Source organism: Octopus bimaculoides, chromosome 19, assembly GCF_001194135.2.
Source record: "Octopus bimaculoides isolate UCB-OBI-ISO-001 chromosome 19, ASM119413v2, whole genome shotgun sequence".
Lineage (NCBI taxonomy): Eukaryota > Metazoa > Mollusca > Cephalopoda > Octopoda > Octopodidae > Octopus > Octopus bimaculoides.
The window spans coordinates 23,503,236-23,510,887 of record NC_068999.1 but is presented as its reverse complement, the minus strand read 5'-3'; positions in this window follow the sequence as shown (position 1 = coordinate 23,510,887).

Below are 7,652 nucleotides of genomic sequence, written 5' to 3'. Positions count from 1 at the left end.
ATAATAATAATAATAATAATAATAATAATAATAATAATAATAACAACTAGAGAAGCACTCGGAGAGCGCAGACATCCGCCAAGCAGCTCATTTCCACCCATATACACGCATGCTGAAAATCGCCCAATTTCCCAAACCAACGCTGGCAAAAACATAACCTCCTTGGCAGGGATAAAAAAAAATAACACAGCCATATGATTAAAAAAAAAAAACATTTTAAAAACAGGAATCATCTGAAGCAGTTCACAACCACCAACATCATCAGCAGCATTGTCATTGCTTCCACTTCAACCACATACACTGCCATCAACGTTATCATGGCGGTTACCTTGACAGTCACTTTCACCACCACATCCAGTATAACCACTACAATATCATCATCACACAACTAATACTATCATCAACACCACTATTACCACCATCACCTCAGCATCACACATCCCACCGCTCCTGTCGCCATTATAACCACCGATACTATTTTATCCTCCTCCCATATTTATCTCGTCCATCGTAATCATCAACACTGTCTCTGCTTTCACCACAATCACCGTCAAAACTACGATCAATACGATCAGTTTCTTCACACAGTTGAAAGTCCATTATCCGATACTCATGGGACCGAGATTGTTGCAGATTTTTGATTTTTCTAATTTCGGAGTTCTTTATTAAAAAAAATTGCATCTACAAAACGGAACAGTTTGAGGATAGAAACCAGGTCTAAACACAATAGCTTATAGACATACTCTGAATGTAGTTCTATATAAATCTTTAATATTTTTTTATACTTAAGACCATCAGAAATGTTAAGATATCAGCCTCTACCCAGGTCGTCCGAAACAACACGGCAACACCGCTTCTCCTTCCCGGCCGGCTTGGATATAAGAATATCTCGTTGCCATTGAGGAAGGGAGCGAGAATCCGTGCCTCGGCGACTCTCGCCACACTGATAACCTCCACATCCAATGGTAGAGACGTGAGGTTGCTGAGGAGGTAATTTTGTTTCCAGCGACCGGACAGTCGCCGCGCATTCACACTGCCTATTCATAAGTTTGGATAAAGCGAGAGAAAAAAACACTTACTTATAGGTGCCTCAGGTCACTATTCCCACCGTCGGTAACCCTCGTGGTGGCTGAGAGGCACGAGGGATTGGTGGTCTGGCTTCCGGTTCAGCTGTCTGCACCTCCTCCAAGAGTTCCTTATATAGTCTCTTGTTTATTTTAGTAGCGAAATTTCTTACTCCTTTGGGATACTTCTTTTTTAAAATGTTGTATGTATTTTTTGATGTCTGGATGAATGTTATGTGAGTTGGTGTGTTAGTTGTTGGTGTGACAAAGTCTGCGTGCGCGATGTCTGTATGTCTATGTATGTATTCCATCAAATTTCTATTGTTTGTATTCACCGCCGTGTAGTTTTTACTGTTTTGCTCTTGTTGCTGGACTGGGCGATGTACGGGCCGTGTGTATGAGAAGGGTCGCACTTGCAATGGGGTTGTCTGTGATAGTGGTAGTGGTTGGGGTAGTAATGGGGATTGTGTTATTGATGAGGATGGTCTACGTGTGGTTGCACTTGGGGTTGATGTTTGGGCACCACTGCTCACAGGGATCTCTTACATTTGTTTATCTGTGTTTGTGGTTTTATTTGACTACTTCTATTCCTTTTCCTTCTTTTTGGCTTGCTGACTATTTGCCAGTTTGGCCCGTTCCACTTCTCATTGCAGGACATGTCTGATTGGTCTCAAAAGGCAGGGAGGGGTACATCTTGAGGCTGTTTTTGGTCATTTGAGATTGTTGTTTTTGTTTTGTGTGTTTCTCATGCTGTTGTTGGTAGAAGTGATGATGGTGATGGTGTTGTCGCTGTGGACGTTGTAGTTTTTCCTGCTGTTGTTGTTGCTGGTGGCAGTGTGGTGGTGATGGTGATGGTGGTGGTGATATTGTTGCTGCCGCAGTGGATGTTGTGGTCATTCCTACTGCTGCATTCATCTGCTTTCTTTGGTGCTGTTGCTTTCTCTTGTTGTTGTTGTTGATGTCGTTGCTGTGGTAGTGGTCCTGGTGTTGGTTTTGGCTTCCCTTGCAGTGAGCAAAAAGGCTTTGAGATGGTTTGTCTCTCCGCACAGGTGACACATCGGCTTTCTATTCTCAACAGCTACGTGAAGCTTTGTACCATCTGACAATATTATATAGTCAGGTATTGCATCGATGCTAGACGGTCCAGCCTGTATGAGAAGCTGTATCCCTTGGCCCAACCAGTTGCGCTTCTCCATTCAACTGTATTTGAGGAATGTTTGTTTTTCCTTTTTTTTTTCGAACAGTACCGCAGCTACCAACCAGCAAATATTGATTTCTGGTGGTATGTTGTGCATTGTCACCTTGGATACTCTTCGGCCAAGGTAAATTGGGATCAGGGTTAGTTCATCACTGGTTAGGATGGTGGTGAAGTGATGTTTGGCCTCCTTTTCCGAGCCGAATCTCACATCGACGGTTTCAAATCTTTTCTCCTAGCTACATAAGTTTTACTGCTCCAGACTGGACGCAGACACTTTTCCAGTTGTTGCATAGCCTGCTCCACCTTCCTGCTCTTTGCGCCAAACGCTTTGTATACAATTGTCCATAAATTTGTGTTTTGCTGGACAGACACGGGAACATTGAGTTGAATATTTTTCCCAACTTTATTTAACATACTTCTGGCCTCTTTATATTTATCTTCCTAAAGAAAAGTTCCTTCGTATGTCTCTCAAGTTGCTGCTGCGAACCCCGTACTCTTTGATTTAAAACTTACGTCTTTTTTTTCTTTTATTATTTTGTCGTTGGTCGCTGTTGAACTGCTACTGTCGCTGGTGATGGTGGCAGCGGAAGTGGTACCGTTTTCACAATTTTTCTTTGTTTCTTCCTTCCCTTGCCGTGGTGGCGGTGGCAGTGTAAAGAGCAAAGGAAAGTCATTTTCATATTGTCTGCTACTGTTGTTGTCGTTGTTGCTACCTCGTTATTTCTTTTTATTTACTTTTGTGTATATGTATGAGAAACAGAAACATATATCGGATCTTTTCTGTTAATTTTTAAATTTCAAAAAGTGAAAGCCAAACCGAAAAGATCCCATACGTCTGCTAAATATATCTGTTGCTGTCTCTAATGACGCGTTTGAAAGAGAGATACAATGAAAATATGAACGTAAGAGAATCGTCGATTAACGTCGATGCAAGCGTAATGCTTGGCTACATTTTTATAACGATCTGTAAAGAGAGTTTAAAATCAAAGCTTATTTATAACAAAACATGACAAAATATTCTGGAACGTCCTGCTTGAATGTTGATGCCTGTATACAACTGACAGGAGTTTGCCGACAGCTTATCACGAGATATCTGCTGGAATAAATGCCGAAAGGCATAGTAACGTGTCTGTAAAGGCGAGTGACGTTTGCAGTCACTATATTACCAAGTATGGTATTGTTGACTAAATCACGGCCTTATTTAGACAGAGATGTTGCAGATTCTAACGCACTATCGCTATCAATACATAATACAGTCGTAAATTGCAAGCGAATATGACTTAGTAGTATGTACTATGCTTTCTTAAATTGTTTTAAGGGTCCATGCAAACGCGTGCAAACTTAAACAACCGTTCGGTCCTTTAAACCTTGACCTAGCGGAATATCCAAGAAGTGACAGTTGGAAGAAGAGCGGGTTGCATCAGAAATCAGTCGCAACTTATTTCAGTATGTTTTGGATTTCCACCAAAAATCCTTAATTTTTCGTGACGTGCAGGTGTGGTAAGAAGTTTGCCTCCCAACCACATCGTTCAACGTTCAGTCTCACTGCATGGCACCTTGGGCAAGTGTCTTCCACTATAGCCTCGGGCCGAGCAAAGCCTTGTGAGTGGATTTGGTAGACGGAAACTGAAAGAAGCGCGTCGTGTATAATATACATAGAAGTAGGTGTGTCTTTGTGTATATGTTCCCCCCCCCCACAAAGTGCTTGACAACCGGTGCTGGTTTGTTCACATCCCTGTAACCTATCGGCTCGGCAAAACAGACTGATAGAATAAGTATCAAGCTTAAGAAAAAAAAAAAAAAATTAATTCTTCAAGGCGGTTCCCCAGCATAGCCGTAGTTTAATGGCTGAAACAAGTGAAAGTAAAAGTAAGCCTCTGGACTTCGAATTTTCGTTTCAGGCATTTAATTTATAGGAAATATTTTTGTTTCAGGCATGAAACGCCGCACTTTGTTTCGTGTGACGAAAGTACGAATCACTTGGTTGTTCCCATCAAATCAATCTTAGAGGATCTTTAGATTGGTAACTGAGAGTGATTTTGCCTTAGGCATGGTTAACTTGGTTGTTGAAATGATTGTATCTTGCCATATTTCAACATTAAGTTGATTAAACAGTTGCATCTGCAAGTTTCATCATGTTAACCGCTTGCCTTTTTTTCAAGATTCTGTCGTTTGTCGTTTCTGTCAATGACCGTTTTTTGAGCAAATTATATGACTCGTATCATGGATCTTTCTCGTTTAAGTGACAAAGACCGAATTTTTGAAATTTTTGACACATATGTAGTTTAGCATGCTTAAAAGCAAATTAATTTTTTTTTGTAAAAATTAAATTTTAAAAAAGCTACAATTAAATTTTTGGTAACTTTAGCTAATCATATTCATTTGCTACATTGCCGATACGAAAGGAGTCATATATTCTGTCTGGGTCTTCAAAGGAAAAAATAATTTGAAGTTTCTGAGAAATACGTTATAAAAAACGTTACAAAACATTTAAAGATAAAAATGTTTGACGAAAGAACACGAAAAAATAAAAAAATTAGTTTGAAGGAAATTTTACAAGCCCTAACTCTACTGGGTTCTGTAACTTAAAGGATTCGGTTTAGGTTTAGGGCTTCGAGGATGGGCTTAAAGTTAGAGTTTAGGGTTAGGGTATAGGGTTAGAATTTAGGGTTATGGTTTAGGGTTAGGATTAGGGCTTAGGGTTTAAGGTTAGAGTTTAGGGTTTAAGATTACAGGTTTTAGTGGCCCGTAAAATTTCATTTCAAACAATTAGTTTTGTTTAATTTTCTTTCATTAAATATTTTTCATCATTAAACGTTTCTATTATTTGCTTCTAACAAAACATCAGATTGTGATTTTCCAGGCGAAAACAAAAGCAAGATATAATACCTTTCCTGACATTGTTACGGAGTTGTAACAAATGGATAGATTTAACCGGCTAAATTCATACGTTTCAATTTTTAAAAGCCCATAACTTTTTTATTATTAATTTCTCCATAAATGAATGTGATTTCGTAATTAGCCTACAAAATGACTTCTGTATAGATAATTTCTGAAAAAGCCAGGCCTTGTAGCTCAATCGGAAAAGATCTCTTGTCGCATACAGCGACCCTCATTAAACGAATGACGTAATATCTTTGTTATTTTCTCGATGGATGATCACGAACTAATTTCATGCCACTCTTTTGACCACAGATAGTGCCAGGTGACCTTCTACGTATTCGGCTACCTAGAGACACTGTTTACTTTAGTGAGTTGCTGCTTCGTAGCAGCAGCAGCAGCAGCAGTAGTAAAAGTAGCTGTAGTCCGTTTCTATTGCTTCTTTCCAAGAGGGTTCTGTGAATATCTCGGACCAGATGCATAAGTCTGGCAATTTCAGGTATAACATTTGGCCATTAGCCGTAACATCTTGTAGAATACTTAGCATTTACAGAGAATTAAATCAATTATCGATATAATTGTTTTAATATTTGCTGCAGATTCCACCTTGAGATTGATCTTACATTATTCTCTATTTGGATTTAGATACCAACTCGCCTACCGATATATATTGTAGTCAGTTACATCTTATGGCTGCTATAATAAAATGTTGGTAGACACCAAATCCGGTTCGATGATTGTGCCAGAATACAAATAGAAAGCTCGGATGCATTCACCATTTTTGTTTTACATAAAGATACGTTTCTTTTCTCTCTTGTAATGTCTTATTTACTGCCCAAAACCGGAATCGCGGTACCGTTAAAAATAATATCTCACCTCACTTAATCTCGCCAACATCTATATCTCTCATATATCTCTACTTTCTCTCTCAGACAGAGACATAATACATAGAATACATAGAATACATAAAATAGTATAACATCAAAGGGCTAACTCAATTTCTCTCTATTGTAACAACCTTTCCATGAAATTTTATAGAGTAAATAAATGTTGTTGACTGAGAACTTATTTTTTTCATACTCCAAATAGCCTTCGAAGTTTTTCTTCTCAACAAATATTCCTCACCGACCGACCGAGCAACCAACCAAAAACATTATAATTGGTGAATCCGACACAAGCTCAATATCTATTCAAAGTTTTATGTTGTCTTTCTCTACCTGAGTTTTAGGTTATACAAATCATCTTTATCACGGTTATTTATAGTTTTGCCATCACAGATCAAGCATTTGAACTTGAGAGGAAATGCATGCAGACGCTCCCATAACTCCCGTAACTATTCTTTTCTTTTGAATATACTATATTCATTGTTCGTTCAAAATCGTTCCTAGATGTCTCGTATTATTAATGGGCAATTATTATTTTAATTTCTTGTTATGTCATATTAATATTAGTTTCTCACCTCAATGCATTGTATACTGTGGTTTTGCAGTAAGAAGCTTACTTCTTAACCACATGGTTTCGGGTTCAGTCCCACTACGTAAGACCTTAGGCAAATATCTTCTGCTATAGACCTAAGCCCGATCAAAGCCTTGTGAGAGGATTTGGTAAACGGAAACTGAAGGAAACCCGTTGTGTGTGTGCATACATACATACGCGCGCGTGCGCACACACATACGTACATGGGAATGTGTGTGTGCATATATATATATATGTGTGTGTCTGTATGTTTGTGTTATATCCCCGTAACTTAGTAGTTCGGCAAAAAGAGACAAAAGATAAGTATCAAGCTTTAAAATTAAAAAAAAATATATAAATACTGGTGGCGATTCGTTCGACTAAGACGCTTGAAGGCGGTATTCTATCATGGTCGTAGTCCAATGACTGAAACAAGTAAAAGAAAACACACACACACACACACACACACACACACACACACACACACACACACACACACACACACACACACACACACACACACACAATATGCACAGACACATACATATACGCATATATAAATACACACACGAGAGTTGTACTGAAAGTAATATAAAAATGGTCATTATTTCTTTATTACCTAACATACGTCGTTCAAACTACGCATGTTTGTTGAATAATTCTTCCTCTAAACTAACTTACTATTTAAAATAGTCACTATCGCAAACGAAGCATTTGTGCTATTGTTGAACTCTCGAAACTTCTCCCATAAGATTCAAGTGCGCTATGTTGAACCTATTTCTTTCACAATCATTTCACCTCGTCGGTGTCATATCTCTTTCCCCAAAATTGCTGCCCTTGTTGCAAAATTTGAAGCCATTATTATTATTATTATTATTATTATTATTATTATTATTATTATTATTATTATTATACAAATCCATTGACCCAAGAATTTTTGGTAAAGAATAATATTGGTCAGCATATGTCCCCCCACATAAAATCCAACTGCTGACCAGTATTATTCTTTACCAAAAATTCCTGGGCCAATGGATTTGTATTATTATTATTATTAT